A 23,637-nucleotide genomic window follows, 5' to 3' on the forward strand; every position below is an offset into this window, starting at 1 on the left:
CTCAGATAGAGCTTTACTATCTCAGCGAATGGTTCCTGAGATATGTCTCCCTTCCCTAATAGATTCAGGGTATCAAGGAAGTCATCCCTCATTCCCCTTATGAATATGGTCTTCAAGATCTCGTGATCTAAATCATTGTGTTTAGATCTCTACAAATTGTAATGAAATCGCTCCACATAGTCCTCCAAGCTCTCGTCCTCCTTTTGTGTCATCTTGAATACTTCCTCTCTTAAGTCCCTGGTTCTACAATAATCTTGATACTTTGATAAAAATGTCTCCTTCATGTCGCTCCATGTTCGAATAGAAGCAAAGCCTAACCCCATGAACCATCTCAAGGTTGCTCCTTGTATAGTAGCAAGAAATAATTTTAGTTTCTGAGCATCTGAAGCATAGTCATAGCTCCTACACAAGACATCAAATTCAAACAAGAAGGTGTCAGGATATTCTACAATCATTCCTTGAAAAGATGGTAGAAATTATAAAGGAATGTTTTTCATGGGAGCCTCGCCTCTGATATCCCCAATTGGGAACTCGAAAGTGGTGACAGTAGCATATGTTTTAGTGTTTTTGTTATTTTTTTCCCCCAATGTTAACTCTTCTGATCCTTGTTGTAACAAGTGTTTTTCAGACCGTTCTTGTGATTGTCTTGTGGGTAAAATTGGTAGCGCAGGTTGCTTCAGGGCTATCTGTTTCACTGCGCTGCCTAGATCTAGATATTGATAAACCAACAAATCCTCTCATGTTTTAGGTTTCTTATGATCCCCTTCAGTTTCCCCTTGTCCCTCAGTCCTAAGGTTATGGTCACTAGCTTCCCCCTGCTACTCCTAAATTGGTTGCTTAGTCTTTGGAGTATTCTCACTAGCTTTAGAATGGTATGGTCTTGAGACAGAGGAATCAGAGGCTTATGTTGTTGTTATGGGAGTAAGAAATTTTTGTGGCCCTCTTTCCCTTGTGTCCTTCTGAGAACTTGACTATTATTTTTTTTCCCTTGAGATCAGTTCATGGATAAATTTTTTCCTTTCCAAATCTACACTCTTATTTTCCTTTTTACGACCTGTTTTTCCTGTGACTAGTTAGAGTGGGGGGTGTTTTTGGTATTTATATAATTCCTACAATTGCACACATGGACCCTATGTGTATTGATTCAAACCCTAAGTGTCTCAGTTTCGATAGTGGTGAGCCCGCCCAGATATGTTAGAGCGATGCGCAGGTTCTTACCTCTTGTCTTACTATCCTACAATTGAAGAGCTAAAGACATGCTTTAAGAAAACACCAAAATGCCACACCCTAAGTGTCCTAGTGATCAAAGCAGTGAGCCCGCCCAGATATGTTAGAGAGATGTGCAGGTTCTTACCTCTCATCTTACTGCCCAACGACTGTGGAATAGGAACACTCTATCATCAAACAAACAACTTGGTTGACTGTATCGTCAACTGCAATCCCTAGAAATGGTGCCAAAATGTAGTGTTGTTTTAATCAATCCTAATTGACCAAGACTGCAACCATTTAATTGTCAACCTAGGGTAGGTCTATTATTTCAATGGAGTTTGCACTATCTGTGTCGATACACTACAATCAAGAGTGAAAATAGAAAACAGTAAAGAAAGTCGTTGAATCAATTACAAAACTTTAATCATTCATGCAGAAATTAAAACACTCTACATAAATGGAATCACACTTCACAATTACAAGAGCAAAGGCATGCCACACATTGTATTGATAACTACACTAGCTAGTCAACTACCGTATTGCTAACCAAATATGTGTAACAACATAACATAATTCTGGAACTGAAGTAGATATATTCTACAAATTATACAACAACAACAAAGAAACATACAAATAAAAGTAAGGAACAATAATATACAGCTACTCTACCACTACAGTCCCTGCTAAAGAGGAGGGACCTTCCTCCCTAGCAGGGGCACTAGAATAAACACGAGATTATTTAAGAATTCAACTTGAAAACAACAACAACATCACCACTATGTGTTTGATATTCAAAATAATAAAAAATTACAGGATCAAAATAACAGTACTCTCTATATCGTCCCTCGTGGGCGAGGAATTAAGTTTTCTTATAGAAATTACATGCCCAAAAATCAAGAACCGATCAGTCATGAGAATCTCATGATTCACATGCTGATCATAAAATGGAAATTGTTATAACCAGTTCCTAAATACGAATACTATTTAAATACATCAGTTAAAATCATAACCCCTTGGATTTTTCACTTTCTAAATAGATAGTTCATAACTTCCAATAATAGCTGATTGGAATAGTACCCACGACTTTGCCAACTATGGTGTAACAGCATCCTATGGTCAAGTAACGGTTTGGGATGTAACAGAAACAACAACCTTATAACGGCACCTGAGGTGTAACAACAGTAATCTGTAACAGCAACATGGTGTAACAACAATGTCTGTAACAACATCGTGGTGTAACAATAAGGTCTGTAACAACACACAGAGTGTAATAGCAATATGTTTCATCACACTCTTAAAATAACCAGTGTGGTTGTTCATTCCATAACCTCTTTCTTGAGATCAACACATGAAAAAGAGGAAAGGATCCAAAAAGACGTCTCCAATGTTCATGCTAGCTAGCCATAAAAAGGAATATTGCATCATTATATCTAGCAAAAGTGGAAAAATAACATGATGACAAAATATGTTGTTCACAATATCGAAAAAGGAAGTTAAGATATAATGTTTTGTTAGTCTGGAGGGAAAAGGGTCAAAACTGGGGAAAGAAAGTATAGGAAATAAGTACAAATGCTACACTGAACAGTGACGATGGCACAACAATCACAAGAGATAAGATGAAAATGGTTTCACTTTTACATAAGATTGAAACATAGGAAACTCTGCTTGCAATTTCTTTCATCTTAACACAAGCTTAAAACATGTAGAAACTATGCTTGAGATTTACTTGCATGCCCCCAACGTAATGACTCAATTCGAGGTACATGCCCCCAAGCTCCATTTCATTCACCTAAGTAGACTACGGGTTACTAACAGGTAGATGAAATGAAGGTTCATTTACGAGATCAAGTGAAGGAATCGACATGGATTTTACGAGATCTAATCAAAGACTCGAATTGCAAGGGGAGTTGTTTCATTTTTTAATGAGCTTGACACATGAAAAGAACCATGCTCATGACACCTTGTTTCATTTTTTAAGGAGCTTGACACAAGAAAAGGAATTGTGCTCCAACATCTATTTCATTTTTTAACGAGGTTGACGTAATAAAAGAACTATCCTCATGGCCCTTGTTTCATTTTTTAATGAGATTGACACAAGACAAGGAACTCTGCTCCAAAGACCTTGATCACAAAACAAAAAGTGCCCATGGATTCCAAGAGGTTCTTATTAGATGGGGGAAAAATCTCTGGAAGGGATACATGTCCAGAGATCAAAATGAAAAATCGGGCTCCAATGCCCCCAGTACATGATGTACTACATCACCTGCTAGATCATTAGTAGATGTGGGCATGGAACAAGTGGCCATGTAATTAACATGTGGTAGGTGTTAGGGTCCTATAGTTATAGGAAAATTGATGATTCAGATATTATTTGTTGCTCTCATGATGAAGCTTTTGGCTTGTTGACTCGCCCCGCTTCCTCTCCATATTCCATCATCCTTTACTCAACTTCCTGCTTTATCACCCACACTTTCCTTGTTAATTCATCTGAATATTATCCCAGCATGAGCCAAATACCTGCTTTCAAATCATTAAGAATAGGTTTGTGTGACAAAAGGTTATATATTGCAGAGCCTTGGATTTTATTGAAATTTGCATAAAAAATAAGCCTGAAAGCTTAGCTCTCACTCCATCTCCATGTGACCTACATTCACAATACCTAAGCCTAGCACGCCTAACACCAAGCACAAGTGGGTAGCCCTGGGCTTATTTTGTCAAAACACATTGTAACTATGGGCTTATATAAACCATCATGAAGAATGTTCTCATGTGCATGTGGGATAAATCCCATGAAGTATATATATATATATATATATATATATATATATATATATATATATATAATCATAATCCATCTTTTTACCCCTTACTTCACAAAACCATATTAATATAAAGTTTTGGACTTTATATTAATTTCTCCCGGCAACCCTATACTACCTCTCCCCCCTGCAAAGTCAACCAATGGCCTCGCACTAAGAATTAAACCCCTTCATTTTTATTTTCCTCGAGATTCATAAAAATAAATGAACGGTTAAACCTTCATTTTTATTTTCCTCAAGATTCGTAAAAATAAATGAACAGTTAAAATTCCATATTGCTTGCTCAACTCATCCAACACTTAACACTAAAAAAGCACGCGGTTTTCCCAGCCCACCTTTTTGCTACGTGGCAACCCCGGGTTATATCCCGTCCTCCAAAATAATACCACCTGCCACTTTAAAGTGATGCAATAAACCATTAACTATTTTGGTTTTGAATCTTATAAATGTTAAGGGAATATAGGGTGGATTAATTTCAAGTGAAATACAGAGATATGAGAATGTGGTAATATTTCAGAGCTACGGGTGAAACCATACTTGAGGTAAAATTATATAGTTACAGGCAATATGATACTAAGGTTGTGGAATGAGATTCAAAGGTAAAATGGTTTTACAACGACACATGAAATAAAATTCACAGATGCCATGAATTTATCAAATGAAATAAAAGGGAAATTTTCACATGAAATTAATGTACAGGAGAGTAAAGATAGCACCATAAAAGATTAAGGTGAAATCAATTTACAGGCATGGTGAAATCAATTTACAGGTGTAAAATCATATTGCAGGTGAAAGTAAAAGAGTAAAGTGAGAATACTCTTCCAACCATACAAATCAACACATGGTTTTGCAAAACCATCCAGGTTTTCTACAAGGGTAAAAGGAACTTACATACAGATAAAATGAATTTACAAAGGAAGGAGTAATAGGAACAAAACTACACATGGTTTTGCAAAACCATCCAGGTATTCTACAAGGGTAAAAGGAATTTACATACAGATAAAATGAATTTACAAAGGAAGGAGTAATAGGAACAAAACTACACATGGTTTTGTGAATTTAAGGAAAGAGAAAACAAAACCACTAATTGGAAACAACACATAGTTTTGTAGAAATTTGATTATAAATTTCATTTTAAAATATTTTGGAAATAGTATTCAAATATATATATATATATATATATATATATTATATATTTTCCAAAATATTTTGTGACACTAATGAATGATAAAACAACAGGGCAGTCATGGGATCAGCCATAAGTGAGGGAAGTCTTAGATTATCAAGTAAGTGAATTACTAAGAAAAAGAGAGATACCTCTACATCTATTAGTTCATCTTCCAGCACAACCACAAATTTGGGTCCACATCCTACCTGCTCCCATTTCCACAGAAACAACATTTGCACAGCACATTCCACCAGAACTATTAATCTGCAGCAGTTAGAGCTTTTAGTTCATCTATAGTCTAGAGCTTTTAGTTCATATATAGTTTAAAAGTGTCTTGTCTGTTAGAGACTAACAACGTTTATTGTAAACAGTTTGAAAATTTTGTATAAATACTTCTACTTTTGAAGTATTAGAGGTGGATTGTTTGAGATTAAAAATATTAGTGAGATGTTGGAGCATTGTAAGTTTTCTTTTAAAGCACTCGAGCATCAATAGTAAGCAGACCATTCATAGGATTCTTGTGGCTTAAATACTGGTGATGTTTTTCTTATGTTAAAGTGTTTCATTGTCATCTCTTCCCTGTAATCATCTAAATTCCAGTTGCAAAACAGAAATGTGATGAATAGGATTTACTTTTGAGAACCTTTTTCTGGTTTCTTTTGCAATTTGTATGTTTTCTACTGAAGGCCACACTAAAGAATTCTTACTAAGCAGACCATTCATAGGATTCTTGTGGCTTAAATACTGGTGATGTTTTTCTTATGTTAAAGTGTTTCATTGTCATCTCTTCACTGTAATCATCTAAATTCCAGTTGCAAAACACAAATGCCATGAATAGGATTTACTTTTTAGAAACTTTTTCTGGTTTCTTTTGCAATTTGTATGTTTTCTACTGAAGGCCACACTAAAGAATTCTTGATTGCTCTTTAGTTCTGCCTAATTGACTGAATGCCACACTAAAGAATTCTTAATTTCTCTTTAGTTATGCTAAAGGTTTTCATTGTTCTTCCATCATCCACTTATTATTCTGAAAGATCCAGTAAATATTCCTAACTTGCCCTGAGTTTACTCTGTGAAAAATGATGCAACCATCCATTTTTCCTCTTGACTCCATTTCCCAATAGATGCTAATTAAATTGAATACAATTAGTCTTCCAAAACCCAAGTACAATCATAACTAGTCTAAGATTTTCAAGAAACGAAGATAAATTTTATAGAAAGAGCCCTCTTTGGGAATGGAAGGGCTAGATTCCCATCTCGAAGTTGGTTTGATGTTACATTCTTGTGATTTGTCCTACAACCTTCAAATTACAGGGTGATAACATAGTGGCGACCATACTGGGGACAAAACGTTTTATCTTCCTTAGAATAGTGCATCAAAGTTCAGATCTGATTGTTGATGGTGAACAATGATTAGACTCCAGAAGGTTGTACCTTTCACCTGGTGACTCCATTGTTCAAGATCCAGAGCTTCAAAGTTCAGAGTGATTCCATAACCAAAGAATCCATATTCCAAAGCATTAATGGTGATATAGGATGACAAGGTTTGTGGAAAACCTTTCATTTCATGAAAATTTAAATGAATTCAGGGATGGGTTATCAGAATTTTAGCTTGATGAAGATTTTTTAAGAACTGTGTTTCTTATTTTCAAATCAAGAAAATTTTCTCCTGAAGTTAAAATATGTGTTCTTGAGTTAGTTGTTGAAAAATATGAAAATGGAATTAAACTTTTGCATTCTCAAATTCAGTCATATAATTTCTGAGATCCTAAAGAATTCTTGGAAAATCTTCCTTCTCCAAAGCAAGAGGAAATTGTACTACCTTTTGACTGGTAGATTGAGGATGATTATGCTTTCAACTACAAAATTGAAGAAGTAGTTTCAAGGTTTAATATTAAGGATATGGTTGATCAATTAGTCAATGAAGGCCTAGAAGAAAATATCATACATTATGCTTTTGTTGATCCTATAGGAGATTACATGCAGGTTCTTTTCATCTCAAGTTTTCAAACATGTTTTCTCTATAAGGACTAAATACATCAGCAATTTCCATTATATATCACAACTTTTATTATGTGGACACATGATAAAATTATACTTCTGAGTTTACTGACAATCAGTCAAGTAGTCCATTTGTTTCTATAGCTGATTGATTGACTTCATTGGCATTTCTGTATTATTTAAGTTAGCCTAATTTTCAACAATATAGGGTAGGTAGCAGGGTGCAAATAAGCTCAGGACTCTGAGCCCTTTCTTTTAGTTTCAAATTCAGTTTGCTTCTCAACTTTCAGTTCAGTGTGTAGTTCAATGTTCAGTATGCAGAGTGGTTTTGATTTCAGTTTGAGAGTTGGTAGAACAGGTTGCAAATTTGGGAATAGCCCAATGAAGAAGGCATTAATCTATAAACTCAGAGATTTGTGGTTCTTGGCACCTCCAAGGAGACTTCCATCCCCATGCTGGAGCCAATGTTAGGCTCTTATAATTATAGGAAATCTAATGATTCAGATATTACTTGTTGCTCTCGTGATGAAGCTTTTGGCTTGCTGACTCGCCCCGCTTCCTCTCCATTTTCCATCATCCTTTACTCAGCTTGCTGCTTTATCACCCACTTTCCTTGTTAATTCATCTGAATATTACCCGAGCATAAGTTGAATACCTGCTTTCAAATCATTAAGAATAGGTTTGTGTGACAGAAATATTATATAACGCAGAGCTTCTGGTTTTAAAGCGTTGGATTTTATTGAAATTTGCATAAAAAATAAGCCCGAAAGCTTAGCCCCCGCGCCAACTGCATGTGACCTCCATTCACAATACCTAAGCCTATCACACCTAACACCAAGCACAAGTGGGTAGCCTTGGGCTTATTTTGTCAAAACACAATGTAACTATGGGCTTATATAAACCATCATGAAGAATGTTCCCTTGTGAATGTGGGATAAATCCCATAAAGTAAATATATATATATATATATATATATGATAGTAATATGTCAATTGGGGTTAGAGTAGTTGGAACAAATGTTGTTATCCTTTTCACCTAAGGACAATTTTTGCATGTGACATGTTAAGCTTATAATGAGTATTTTTTGTAACAACTTCGAGCCTTATTGTATGAGCAAATATTTCTCATGAAAAAAACAATAAAATACTTTATGAACAAAAAAAGGACTATATGCATGGAAAATTTTAGGGGCTAATGTTCACCCCCGAGTAGACTAATTTTCCATGATTTTTCCACAAAAAACATTCGTCAATTTCAAATTTTATAAAAAACGATTCGCCCAAATTTTAGAATATAAGATTATTTTATCTTAAAAATTGCCAACATTATATAGAGACTATATATAAAATGATTATAAATTTGAATAATTTTACAAATATATCAATAAACATTCTATAGTTTGTATATTAGGTATTAGTGAGATTTGCCAATGTTTTTAAACTTCAAGAAAATTTTCCATCCTTCAAATTTTCCTTGACTATATGAACAATAAAACTAATAATAGTACTATATGATTTGGAAAGCATAACACAATTGTTGACATTGATAATAGCACACATATGAGTGATAATAGTACCCATATGATAACTGAATCAGAGTGAACAAACTGCTAGATTCCAATTTGCTATTAGTAAATTTAATTCTAAACCAAAAGGAAAGGCATAACACCAATACTATCAAACATGCTAGTACAAGAATGAAAAAAATCCATGTCATCAAAACCACTGTGATGTAATCCATGTCATCAAGACCATTTTGATATAGTGGTCTAATATAGTGGTCTCTTGTAATACTAGTTCTAAAGTAAGGGATGATATCACTATCAAAGATGGTAGTAATTCATATATACTGGTCTCTTGTAATACTAGTTCTAGAATAATGGATGATATCACTACCAAAGATGGTAGTAATGCATGATGATGAGAGTGATATAGAAAGACGATGTCTAGTGAGAGTAGTATAAAGATAAAATTAGAGTAATACTAGAAGTTATAATTATATATTGTTGTTGCATCTATAATAGTTATAGAAGTTATAATTATATATTGTTATTGTATCTAGATATAGTTATAGTAGAGTGAAGAGAGACATCAATACCATTAACTATAATGATGGGGCACATTACCAATTTTATAATCACTAATGTTTACAATTAAAATTAATATTAAAACCATAAATAATATCTATATTTTTAATAATCATAACACTTAAAACCATAAATAATATCTATTTTTTTAATAGGAAGATGAAATTATACCAACTTCTATATTCACTTTAAATTCAATTACAAGATTTACAAACTTATTATTTTATTATACATTTATCACTATATAAACATACATGTATATCCAATACATACACTTTATAAAAATAAAACAAATATAAACATAAAACTAAATTTTATGTTAAAAATATAATATATATTCTTCATAAAAATAAAATATAATACATATTTTTTACAAAAATAAAATAAATATAAATATATAACAAAATTTCATTTTAAAATTAAAAAATATAATGATAAATAAATAAATTTATTATTGAGCTGAGAGGCTCTACAAATAGTGTGATGTGTAAATTTGTTTATTCACTGTTAAAATTGAAATTTTATTATATTAGTCCAAATATAAATTTTAAAAAATTAAAAATAAAAAGTTTAAATAACTATACAAAATATTTAAATAATATCCATTCATAAAAAACGATATAATATAATATATATGAACTCTCAAAATTATATAAACGCACAGGACTGCCAAAATTATAGTTATAGAAATACAAATAGAGCAATTGATAAATGGCAATATTTAATGTTTTTTGCAGATCGGTCGATGTAGGAATGCATGAACCTAACGATATGCTTGTGCTGGCAACCACGTAATGTCACACGACCTCCTCGAATCCATGGCTCGAGGATATGATATGCTTGTTTTAATTATTGGCTTAAAACAAATCACGGCAATTATCGCTCGTGCACCATACTAATGGAGTTGGTGGAAACCTTCTTAAGCACATTAAGCCTTCATTTATGAATCACATTAAGCCTTCTTGTAAATGAAGAATACTTGATCAATGTGATCTTGGTATTGTACCTATGGGTATAGGTATGGTTGCTTTGACAACCTAGACAAATTTGGATAATAAAGATAAGAATACAATTCATGTATGGCTTTCAAATTCATTTTTTTTAATGTCTCAAGGATGTTATATATAAGGTGTTAGGGGATAAAATAGGGATTTTATATTAATATAAGTTTTTATCAAATAATTTTTTACTTTGAAAGTTACCATCTTTTAAAGATAAATGTAAGTGATTTTGTGAAAAAATGTCCAAGACATTTAATTATGGTAAGTTAGTTAGTTTTTATTGATATTAAAATCTCTAAAGAAGATAAGTGCATTAATTTACAATGTTCTTTACCAGATTCATGTGATAGATGTGGTTTCATTCTTATTATTGAAAGAGGTGTGGTGGAAAATGATGGATTGCGGTCCAAGGATGCTTCATTTGTGAGATATCACTATATAGACAAAATAAATATAAGTCTTTGGTAGAAAAATCTAAATCTAGAGGAAAATTTAAATATCCACGACATTTCTAGCAAGAAATATTGGAAATGCTATAAAATTAGGCATTATAAGAAATATTATAGAACCTTCTTCAAAGAAAGAGGGGATGTGTACTTTTCATTTACGAGCACACATTCAGATCAATGATGATGGGTTGAGTGACTCAAGTGCATCTTTTAATATGACTTCTCATCTAGGGAATGGTTTTGTGAATATAAAAAGCATAATGGATGCAATGTGTTCTTAGTAGATGAATTGACAACCAAGTTCATATGACATGGAAGGGTCCAATTGTTTCTTAAGGTTGGACATGTTAAAACATTTCCTAGTGTTTTATGTATTTGGCTAACAAAATTATCTTTGTGAGTAAGATGCTTGATGTGGGTTTGTAGGCTATATTTGAATTGGATATTGGAAATATGGTTTGAGGAGTAATGGTGTTGTTGAGGGTTTTGAGCTTGGATTGGAACTCTATACAAGCTATCGAGAAGCAATATCACAAATGGGTGTAATATTACCCTTGTTCTTGAGAATGAAACTAATAGGACTAATAGTTTTCCTTTGGAGAAAACATTGCTTGAACATTAGATAATGAGACATATTTGAGAGAAGAGGCTTCGTATTTTGCTTAATAAAGGTATACTTAAATGTATCTATTATTGTTTTTTGGATTTCATTATATATGAACAATATGTATATGGTAAACAAAATAATGTGAGATTTCCATTTAGTGTTACCAGGGAAAAAATGACCTTCAAGCTAATATGTAGTGATATGTTTGGACCTACACATATTTCATCTCTGTGAGGATATATTATGTCTCATTTGAAGATGATATTCTAAGAAACGTGGTTGTGTTTCCTTGATAATAAATCTAATGTTTATGAAAAATTCAAAGAGTTGAGCACCAATAATGGAGGGAATTTTGTGGAATTTTTTTTGAGTTGTTTGTTAAACATTATGGAATAACATGATAGAATACAACTCTAAACACACCCCAATAGAGTGGGGTTGTAGAAAGGATGAATAAGATGTTCATGGAGAAAGAAAGAAATATACTTAGTGGTGCAAGCATATAATATAATTTTTGAGTGTTGATAGTAGATACCTCTTTTTATGTGGATCACTTACATCAATGTTACTCGATAAGTATCTAGATGGGAAGAAACCCTCTCTTATACATCTTAGGTTTTCTTGTGATGCTCATGCTCATGTTCGAAAGGAGAAAATGAGTAAAAGGCTACAAACTTTGGAATCTAGTAATAAGGGAGATTGTTTATAGTCATGATGTGATGTTTGAAGAAGTTAACAATAATCCCAAACATGATGTTTATAGTCATTACTTATTATAATGAATTTGATAGATATAGTTGTTTCTATGGTTTTAAGGATGTTCACTATGCTAAGATTGTTTTTACACTCCATGCTCATGTTCCAAAGGAGAATGTTGGATATTAAAGCAAAGAACTGTATCTTCATTAGTTATAAAGATGAATTAAAAGCCTAGAAACTTTGGAATCTAGTAATAAAGAAGATTGTTTATAGTCGTGATTGTTTATAGCCATGATGTGATCTTTGGAGAAATTAACAATAATCCTAAGCATTAAGATAGGAGAATGGAAAATTGATTCGATAAATTAAGATGGCTTCGATGAATTACATGGAGAAGAGTAACTGAGATATCTAGAGGAAATTACTTTGAGTAAGAAAGTAATAAAAAAATTATAGTCTACTTAAATTTTACTTTGTGTTTGTTTTATCTATTATTAAAAATGATTCTAGAATTATTAGATAACAAAAGTGTAGGATAAACAACACCATACATGTATCTAATTTCTAGATTTGTGGCACTTTAAAGGCATCTTATTAGCAAAAAAAATACACACCCTTTTTTCTCAAATTAATTCTAAAAATGTATGAAAATATTTTAAAGACATTAAATTTAAAAAAAAATAAAATTACAAATTAATATTGAGAATTCCTTTTTTAAAAACTAAGCATTACACATAAATAATAAATAAATAGTAAATAAACCAAATTAACATTCTAGACAACTAATCTTCTACCATTATACAATACAATCAATCCCCTATTTACCCGAGATTAGTTAAGCATACAACTTTGTCTCCAAAAATGGAGCTCCGATTAGGTATAACGATGAATTTCGGTTAGGGTTTAGGCCTTGTTTCAATCTCACTGCAGCTGCAACTATCTTTACCCTGCCCAATATGTGTGGTGATCTCACCATGACAGTCTGTCGCATATTGCATCGACATTGTGGTCAGTGCACCCTATGGTCCATTCCTACCATTCTGTTTTTGGATGCAGCATTTGTCGGTGACGGAGGAAGATGTTGTCAACTACTCGGAGGAGCCTTTCCCCCATGAGCCCATTTGGACATACCCTATCTCTCTTCCGGATGTGTCGTTTTCTGGGTCCCCGAGTCATCCTCATTCATCGTGGTCGAGACCGATGCCTGTCCACTCGAACCCTGGTACCTTCGTGCCCAGCTTGCCATTTTCATCTCTCTCAATTTCATCGTTGGGTCTTGATATTCCTTCCTTCTCTCCAGCATCCTTACAATTTCTTGCCTCCTACATTCCTCAATCTCCATCTTTCTACCATCCACTCCCTGACCCACCCCTCTTGCCATCCAATTTCTCCCATCCCTCGTTTGTGGGTATTGACTCTAAGGTTAATCCCCATTCACACATCCCAAGTTCATCATCGTTTCCGACCTCTATTGCTGAACCTCGGTAGCCATCCATTTCATCTGCTTGTTTCGATGTCCCAACCATAAACCCTAGGTCATATAACCCTAGGTTACAGGAGGTTCCCTCGGGTACTCAAGACCCCCTACATGATCATTTGATGATCCCTCGTTCGAGAAAAGCTAGAAGATATAAGTGCATCAAAGCCTCACACAGGGACCTGTCCCTCTATTTCGAAGAAGGAGTACAAATGGGTGACGTAGTGGAAACGATGAACAAGGTTCTGGTGGGAAGGGTTAGAGGAAGTATTACTCGTCTGCCCGGCTCCATCTTTGTGTCACTGGGATTTGGGGGAACATCCTCAGTGAACTCCCGTCTGTTACCACTCTGGATCATGGCTGATTTGCTCTAAGTTTTCAAAAGGGAGGATTATATATCATGGGTCCTCTCATGGCACTGGCACATAGAATTGGTACCCGTGCTACTTAAGAGATGGAGTCTTCTTTTTTACCTCGAGTGGGATAAATTGGTTGTTGGGCCTCTTTGGGTCCATCTCCCGGGACTTCCCCTGCATTTCTGGTATGAGGAAATTTTTACTCGCATTTGGAATGTATTGGGCACATTCCTTAGTTATGATAAATCTTTCATTACCCTAGGCAACAAATCGTTGGCATGCATCCTGGTGTACTTGGACACCAGAGAAGGACTAGAGGAGCAGATCACTCTTTAATGGAAAAGGTTCACCCGCATCCAGATTCTAGATTATAAAGGGGTGTCGTTCATATGTAGGAGTTGTCACAAGGTTGACCATATCTACAAGGAATTCCCATTGGTTACTGCTGCCTCCTTTCCCATCAAAGCCACAGATGGCACCGGCCTTGTGGCACAAGCACCCACGGATAATCAGCCTTCTCAGTCCTCTCATCCGAAGCCACCAGATCTCAGTTCTACACAGATGACTTCATCGCCCACCCCTCAGTCTCCTTCACCTCCCATGACGAGATCTTGGGCAACTGCGGCGACCACCCTTTATACAGGTATTTCTTCATCTCTTTTATCTGCATCTTCTTTATCGTTATCTACTTTTGCACCTCAATTGCATGTTGCATTTTCATCCTTTGCATGGATATCCACCACTCCTCTTACTTTCCCTCTAAACCCCCCTCCTTTATCCTTTACTACCATCTCACCATCTATACCTAGGCTGACCAATTCACCTCCCTCTCCTGGTGCACCAGTCTCCTCCTATCACTCTCACCCCTGCAATCTTTACTCTCAAGGGAAACACCCCTCTGAGCCTTCTGGTATTGGCTTGATCTCCCCCCCCCCCAAGATCTTTAAGCCTCCAAGGGGTCGACATTATTTCATTTCTAAATCCATTATCCAAGCAGGGGTGGATGTGGCTCGGGGTAAGCAAACTACACTTGATAGGGTTCTTAGAGCATCAGGCACCCTCCCCCGACCTCATACATGATCTTGATCTCTTTCAACTGTAGAGGGTTGGCTAGCCCTGCCAAAAAACTAGCCCTCAGAAGACTTCTAGATTTTGAGCAGATCGATATTATCTATCTACAAAAAACCCTTGGGTTGGCCGAGCAGGTCATCTTTGTGATGAAATCCCTGAATTTGGGATGGACCTTCCACACTCTAGATGTCAGTAGATGATCTGGGGGAACCACACTTGGCATTAACCCTCGCACGATTAAGCTTCTTCCATCATGGGGGGGCTCGTTTATTAGTATGGATATATACACCTCGGAGCTGGTCCTAGAATTCAGAATTATCAATTTTTATGTTCCCTGTCATAACAGGGAAGAATTTTGGAATCACCTACTCAACTTATCTCTCAAAAACTCCGACAATCATATAGGGAGGGGATCTCAATTTCTCAATTGGACATGCGGAATACTAGGGACATAATGACGAGTTGGACCCCCTCTCAGACACTATGGAGCATCTTTTGAAGCAACAATGTCTGGTAGATATACCTATTAATAAGCTGCAACTGAGTTGGCATAACAGAAGAACTAGAGAGGCATCACTGGCTAGAAGACTGCATCCCTTCTTAAACAACGAGAACTTGGTAAGGGTCTTGACAGATTTTTGACAGTGGGTGGTATCTAGAAGCATTTTTTACCACTCCCTTATTTTTTTGGAGATGTGAGGACCCTTTCAGAAACCAAGAGCTCCCTTTAAATTCAACTCCATCTGGTTGATGGACCCTGATTACGTCAAATTGGTAAATGACTATTGGCAGGCTCCCCCTCCTGCACAGGGGAGATCTATAGCAGAAGGTTTTTATCACAATCTGAATGGCCTAAAGAGATTATCTATACAATGGGCTAAACATAAAAGAGATCGAGACGAGCAGATTCTAAGGCTCATCGAAGACAACCCGACAGATCTGATGGATGAGAATAGGAGGGTGTTCTCCTCTGTAGAAGCTAAAAACACTCTCATAGACTTGGAGGTACAACGATCGAGAATTCTTAAACAACGAGAGGAGACTTGGCGCCTTAGAAGTAGGGCTATCTAGTTACAAGCAGGGGATGACAACACCAAATTCTTCCACAATTTTGCGAATGGGAGACGAGCAATTAATACTATCTGGAAGATGCCTAATGAGGATGGACAACCTACTCACACTTTTCACCAACTGGCTCATCTTGGTACTAACCACTTCCAACATCTTTTCAAGGCTCCTCCCGAGGCCACTCTTGCTGAAATCGTTAGAGTTGCTAGACTATTTCCTTGATTTGTTGATCAGGATGCGGAATCTGACCTCATCAAGCTTGTTACAATGGGGGAACTGGAAAGCACCCTCAAATGGTTTAAAAAGGATAAAATCCCTGGCCTAGATGGATGGTTTGTTGAATTCTATTTGGCTTTCTTCGAGACCATTGGTGAGGACCTACTTAAGGTTGTGGAGGAATGCAGATCATCTGGTCGAATGTATGAGACCTTCAATTCCACCTTCATTTCCCTCATCCCCAAAGTGGTCTCCCCACTTTCCTTCAATGATTTCAGGCCTATCTCCCTTTGCAGTTTCCTCTACAGTATTATTGCCAGAATCATTGCTAATCGAATAATTCCCATCTTTGCCCACATCTCATCTGAACAATTTGTGTTTCTACATAACAGACAAATTCATGAGGCCTTTGGCACTACACAAGAAGTCCTCCATTCCATCAAGACAAGGCATTTAAAAGGCTTTATCCTCAAGATGGACCTCTCTAAGGTTTTTGATCGTGTCAGTTGGTTATACTTAAGAATTATTTTAACACACCTGGGCTTCTCCCTTCCTTTCATTCATTGGATCATGTGTTGTATCACTTCTGTTTCCTTTAGCGTTCTCATAAATGGCTTGACCTCCAAGTTCTTCCATGCAGAGCATGGATTTAGATATGGATTCTGCATGGATTCAGATATGGATGCCCCCTTTCTCCACCCCGCTTCCTCCTTGTAATGGAAGGTTTGAGTAGATTAATACTGCAGGAAAGAAGAGAAGGGTGACTTCAAGGTATCAAGATTACAGACCAATGTATCATCTCCCACCTACTTTTTGTTGATGATGTCCTCATATTCCTCAGTGGACGTATTCGGGACTTCTCTATTTTCTCTGCTATCATGCAAATTTTTTCCTTGCAACCAGAATAGAAACAAATCGACTGAAATCCACCATCTACTTCTCAAAATGCTCCCTTAAGGAAATCCAGACAGCTCTTCAGAAGTTCCCTTTTAAGAGACTTTATTTGGAAGATGGACTCAAATATCTTGGGTTCCACATCAAGCCACACAGTTACAAGATTTCGGATTGGATTTGGCTTGTGGCCAAGGTGGAAAAAAGACTACATAACTGGAATCATAGGTTCTTATCCAGAGCAGGGTGTTTAGTCCTTATCAAATCAGTCCTAGAGGCGACCTCGGTATACTGGATGTCCTTGGCTTGGATTCCCAAAGGAATCCTATCTCGGATACAAAAAATCTGTTGTAGATTCTCGTGGAATGGTTTCAAGGAGGGGAGGCCATTTGCTTGGGTGGGCTGGAGTCACATCGCCCTTCCAAAGAAATGGGGTGGCTGTGGATTGAAGGACCTATCCTCCTTTGCACATGCTCTTGCTACCAAGATGGGTTGGCATGTTCTCACGACACACAACCTTTGGAATGATGTGGTCCATCACAAATACATATGTCCTCTTCATATTATAGATTGGATTCGACTCTTGTCCTGACACAGAGCTGGTATTTCGATAATTTGGAGGGCTCTTCTCTGCACCCTTCCCACTATCATAGATGGCCTTGTATGGCATATTAAATCTGACATATCAGTGCAGATCAGTATGGACCCTTGGACAGGATGCGACAACATGTACAGATTTCCCCCTGATCTTATTAATTTCCTAAACGATCGAGGCATCAAATCGATTGCCCATAGTGCTGATTCGGAGAATTCCACCATGTTTGCACAAGCTGGGAAATTAGCTGATCTTCTCGGAATTCCTATCCAATGGCAACAATATTGGGTGGGCTATATCTCCGCTTTGATTGGATCACATGTTCGTATCTCAGAGGATGAAGACGCACTCATTTGGGCACCTACAACGCACGTAAATTATTCCCCAAAAGAAGGCTATCCTATTATTTATGATGCACACAAGCCACCTGAGTTGGTCGGGTGGTGGCGCACCCTTTGGAAGCTCAAAAGCCCCCCCATGTACCAGGCTGTTTATGTGGAATGTTCTAATGAACAAAACTCCTACTGGGGAAAATCTAAAGAAAAGGTCTTTTGATGGTCCCTCCTAGTGCGTCCTCTGTCATCAAGCCGGAGAATAAAATGAGCACCTCTTGCTTATCTTCCTTGCTGCTGTCAATTTATGGGAACTAGTTCTCTCCTCACTGGCTATCACTCAGAGATGGCATGGACATAACATTTTGGATGCTTGGAATCGTTGGTGGATTGAGTCCTTGAACTTGAAATCACAGAACCTCCCCCTTCTTATCTGTTGGTCATTCTGGTTGAATAGGAATGGAATCATATTTAGAGATAAAGTTGTTGGTGCCCCCTTTCAATCGTCCATATTATAAACTCATTCCACGAAATCCCCGATGAGGAACACACTCCTCTTGTCTGTGCTGTTACACCTGAAGATATAGACTGAGATCATCCCTGGGCATACTTTGATGGATTTGCACAAGATCAAGGATGTGGGGGGGCGGTGTTTTATTGCATCTATCTAACAGTCATATTTTCCATATCCATATGGGCCTGGGGACAGGTAGAAACAACTATGCTAAACTCATCACTCTTAGACATTTGCTTCATTTTTCTTTGGATCATGATTGCAGACACCTACAGATTTTCGGGGACTCCAAAATCATTTAAAATGGTTCAATAACACAAATACATGTCATGTGCACTCACTCAGGAACATATTGGATGAAGCCATATTTTTAAAATCACAGTTTGATTATATTTCTTGTCATCATATTTATAGGGAACGTAATCAGATTGGCAACTAGTTATCCAAGGAGGCCGCGGTCTAACCTAGGGATCTATGGAAAATACAAGAACAATGGGAGGATGATCACTACATGTATTACCAACAACCATACATAGATCATATTTTAAGAGGCTGATAAGCCCTAATGCAATTTTTTTTTGTTGATATTATGCTCTTTATATATATATATATATATATATATATATATATATATATATATATATATATATATATATCCTTTTTTTTGGTAATTTTGTAGAAATATATATATATATATATATATATATATATATATATATAATCAATCCCCTTAGATGTTCATCTTTAAGAGTTCCATCCGTTTAATCCCATGCTTGGAACTCCGGAAAACAATTATTTTTTATAAAAAAAAAATATTAGGACATAATGCATTACAAGGTACTTTCAAAAAGTTGGAAACATAGGTTTATGTTTAAATTAAATTACTATCAACATCCATTATTCGTATATAAATTACTATCCACCTATATTTATATAGGAAGAAAGTATTTCAAATTTTCAAATAAGATATTTTAATTGCTAACAAAAATATAAGATATTTTAATGGCTAACCAAAAAAAAAAAAAAAGAATACAAACTACTTTATAATATTATTAAATATTTATTATAAAATAACATGATATTTTTTTTTAATATTAAAAAATAAATAGTCAAACACATAACATAAATCTAATTGTTACATGTTGTATAAATGTATAATTTAGTATAAAGATGTTATCACGTAAAATCATGTAATGTTATATTAAAAAAATATAATATATATATATATATATATATATATATATATATATATATATATATATATATATATTAATTAATTAATTAATTAATGAAAAATAAAGAATAATATTAAATATATAGATTCAATTAATCTTTTTTATTAAAAAAACTATATATACAATAATATTGTTCATCATAAAAAAATTTAAGCATGAAAAAAATTCAAAGAAACTAAAAAAGTAATGAAATAAGATTATTTTTCTATGAATTCAGCTCACTTCATATTGGGTAACAAATTGGCGGGACTATGAAACTTACCAAAACTTTATTCTCCATTCCATTTTACACAAATAATATTAGATTAAGTTTTCCTTGTAATGTAAAAAAATCATATAAGATTATTTGCCAAAACATGAATCCTATTAAACAAAGGTAAAATGTTGCCTGAAATTTGGATAGTTAGAAAATTAAAATGCTACCTTAAAAAATTATATAAATTAATATCATAGTTAAAATATGTTTGTGTGAAGTAAATTTTATCAAAGTAAAAAATGTTGCATGAAATTGCATAATTACAAAACTAAAATGTTGTTTACAAAAATTACATAATTTAATATCATAGTTAAAACAAAAATGATAAATATTTCACATATATAAATTAAGTGATATCATAGTTAAAAATATAGTTTTTTGATTGAAATTGTCTTAAAAATTACATAAATTAATATCATAGTTAAAACATGTTTGTGTGATTAAATTTTATCAAAGTAAAAAATGATAAGTATTTCATATATATAAATTAAGTGATATCATAGCTAAAAATATATTTTTGTGATTTAAATTTTCTTTTGTAAAAAATAAAAAAATATTTATGATATATAAATTATATAAATTGTTATCATAGTTAAAATATTTTTGTGTGAGATAAAATTTATCCAAGTAAAAATTAATTAGTATGTCAGATATATAAATTAAGTAAATTAATATCCTAGTTAAAATGTTTTGTGAGATAAATTTTATCTATTAAAAACTTATATATATATATATATATATATATATATATATATATATATATATATATATAACTTTTGTTAGAATTTTGAAACTCAAAACTCTTTTAGACTAAAAATATATTTGATTGAGAGTTAAGATAGATGTAAGCTGGTTTATAAATAAACATTTAGCATGATACTTGAATATTTTTTTTTAATCACAAATTATTATTGGCAAATTTTATTGATATAAAATTGAATATATAAAGTTTAGCTCAAGAAGTGAGGCACATGTTTTTGTTACCTGCTTTGACAAGTTCAAATCTCCCGAGACATGTTCTACTTGGTGCATTGAAAAAATTGAATATATAAAGAAATAAATGTTATATGAAAAATAAATAAGTAAAATATAAAAATATTCCTTTTTCCTGGATCAAGTTATCTATATACTTTAGAGATATAACTTTTGGTTTGAGAAACCTAATAGTATCCAAACCATCACTTAACTGCTTTTATGGACCTAGTGATTACTTATCTACTTATATCATCCAAACGATAGCGGTCAAGCTTCTTAAAAACCCGAAAATTCTTATCTACCTTTCAAGATCCAGTGATTACTTAATACCCAGTGATAAGTAGTAGTTACTATCTACTTTAAAGACCCGAAACTCTTATCTACCTTTCAAGGTCCAGTGATTACTAACCTGCATTTATCATCGAAAACTGTAGATCCCAGTGATTTATCTACCTTTCAAGGTCCAGTGATACTTATCTGCTTTTATCATCCAAAACTATAGATCCCAGTGATTACACTAGACACATTTCAACCTGGGATGCGGTGAGCGTGGATCGAACACGCGACCTTCAGATCTTCAGTCTGACGCTCTCCCAACTGAGCTATCCCAGCTGAATGAAAATAAAATAACTGATAGTGACAAATTCTACTGTCATCCATCTCATATAAATTGAATAACATTTTGTCACCTTGTGTATGATATCGTAATAGGATCTGTACTCACATTCCTCATTCCTCTGTTTCTGTTATATATGATATCAATTTTGCCGGTAAAACATAAGAGGGCATAATTCAACCAAGTTAGTACCCACACTTAACTACCTGTTATTATGGGTTGACTGCTGCAACCAGGAGTACGCACACAAACTTCTTACAAAAAGGGGCGTTATTTATGGCATTAAATCCCGTGCAAGACGAAACACAAAAACATAAATGGAGATGAGAGGTATTGAAGGCTACCGCTCAACTGTTTGAGTTACATACTCAACTATCTCTGTGCGGTTTACAGGAGAAAATATGAGATTCTGCAGGCATATCCACCTATTTTTCGCAGAAAGCAATCTCGTTAGGATAACAAGTTTAAAATCTAAGATAATTTGCAATGCGATTGAGTTGCATCCCAAATAGTTGTGTAATCCACTATTTTGATCACAAAGATCCTATTTATATTCTCCCAACCATTTCCCACAGAGTTTCAATGCATATACACCCCTTTACAGTCTATGAACAAACTTAGCTTAGCTAGAGGACTAACAAGAATATATATCATATTCCAAAGATTGGTTAGTTGCTACAGTTACATGAGGCCATTATATTCACCAAGATAACTCCAACACAAAATTAACGAAATTCTGTTTTGAAATAAATTATGTTTGAAATTAATTATTCAACAAAAATGTAGTATTTTATGGGAAAATTTCCTTGTTATTAATTGTTGGCATTTCCGAAAATAGATGGTTGAAAGTGTTGAAAAAGGGGTAACTGACGTGAAGGTGGGTGAGTGTCCTTTCTATACTCACTGGAGAATGCAAAGAATGCCCAACATAACTGGAGAATGCAAAGAATGCCCAACATTGCAAGTCAGAAAAGAGAAACATGTGTGCTCTTCTAAGAAATTGACACTCAAAAAAGAGTTATGTCGAGTGATGGAATTCAAGGTTTCCTATCAATGAGAAGCCAATTTACCACTTCCCATGTACGTCCACTTTCAGCGAGTACACAAATTGGCCACTTTAGCAGAGCAACATGTTCTTGTTCTTGGGGAGATTGAATCTATTTCTCAACCATGAAAATACACTCCATTTCACTCAATTTATTGCTTGGTCACATCCCCTTTAAGAATCGAGAAAGATTACATAAATATTTGGAACAAGTACATAATTTTTTTTTTAATTTTATAATGTAAACATTTGAATTTGTAATTTCCAACGTGCTTACATCACTGCGCCGCCACCACCATGGCTTCAGACCTCCAGGCGCAACGTCAACACCTGTCTCTGGCAAGACGCAACTTCTCTACCCATATCACACTAATGTGGAAAGCAGGTGGTCACACCAACCCTGATAAATGTGACTTCGACAAAAACCCACGCAATCTACGTTCAGTTTGATTGTTTCTCATCCATTATTTCCTTGAACTTGCCACTTCCATCGCCACTGCTGCAACCCTACAAGACCAGTCTCTTTCTGTTTTGTTTAACTCCGCAACTTAAGTGCAATACAAAACTCATGTATTGGACCGTACTTTATCATAATGTAAGTTAAATAATGTTGCGGAACATATCTGTTTTAAAGTATTTGGTTTCTTGTATTCTTTTATTTGTTCAGTGGTTATGTATTCTAGATTTTCAGTCCAGCTTGGGGGATATATTGTACTATGGTATTTTCATGGTGATCTAGCCATATCTAGAAGCAACTGAGAATCTAGTGGGTTAGGAAATTAGCTGTATTTATTACCGACAGACTCTACGACTTCTTAGCCTCAGGTTTTCTGTAGTTGTGACTGTATCCATTTTTTCTTGCATGCATTCATTTTTTAGAGTATGAAGTAAACTATTCGATCTAAACTGGAATTTTGTTTTTGCTCTAAAAATATCTTATATTCCTTGTGC

The 23,637-nt window shown here is 34.7% G+C and overlaps 1 non-coding gene across 1 annotated transcript; it reads right to left on the reverse strand.

The window, feature by feature from the left end:
• Positions 1–21,564: 21,564 nt before the first annotated feature.
• TRNAF-GAA (transfer RNA phenylalanine (anticodon GAA)) lies at positions 21,565–21,637 on the reverse strand. Its single transcript has one exon. It is a non-coding gene; the product is annotated as a tRNA-Phe (tRNA).
• Positions 21,638–23,637: the final 2,000 nt, after the last annotated feature.

This window comes from Pinus tabuliformis, chromosome 1_1, assembly GCF_031772625.1.
Source record: "Pinus tabuliformis cultivar Carrire ecotype Pingquan chromosome 1_1, CPIR1, whole genome shotgun sequence".
Taxonomy (NCBI): domain Eukaryota; kingdom Viridiplantae; phylum Streptophyta; class Pinopsida; order Pinales; family Pinaceae; genus Pinus; species Pinus tabuliformis.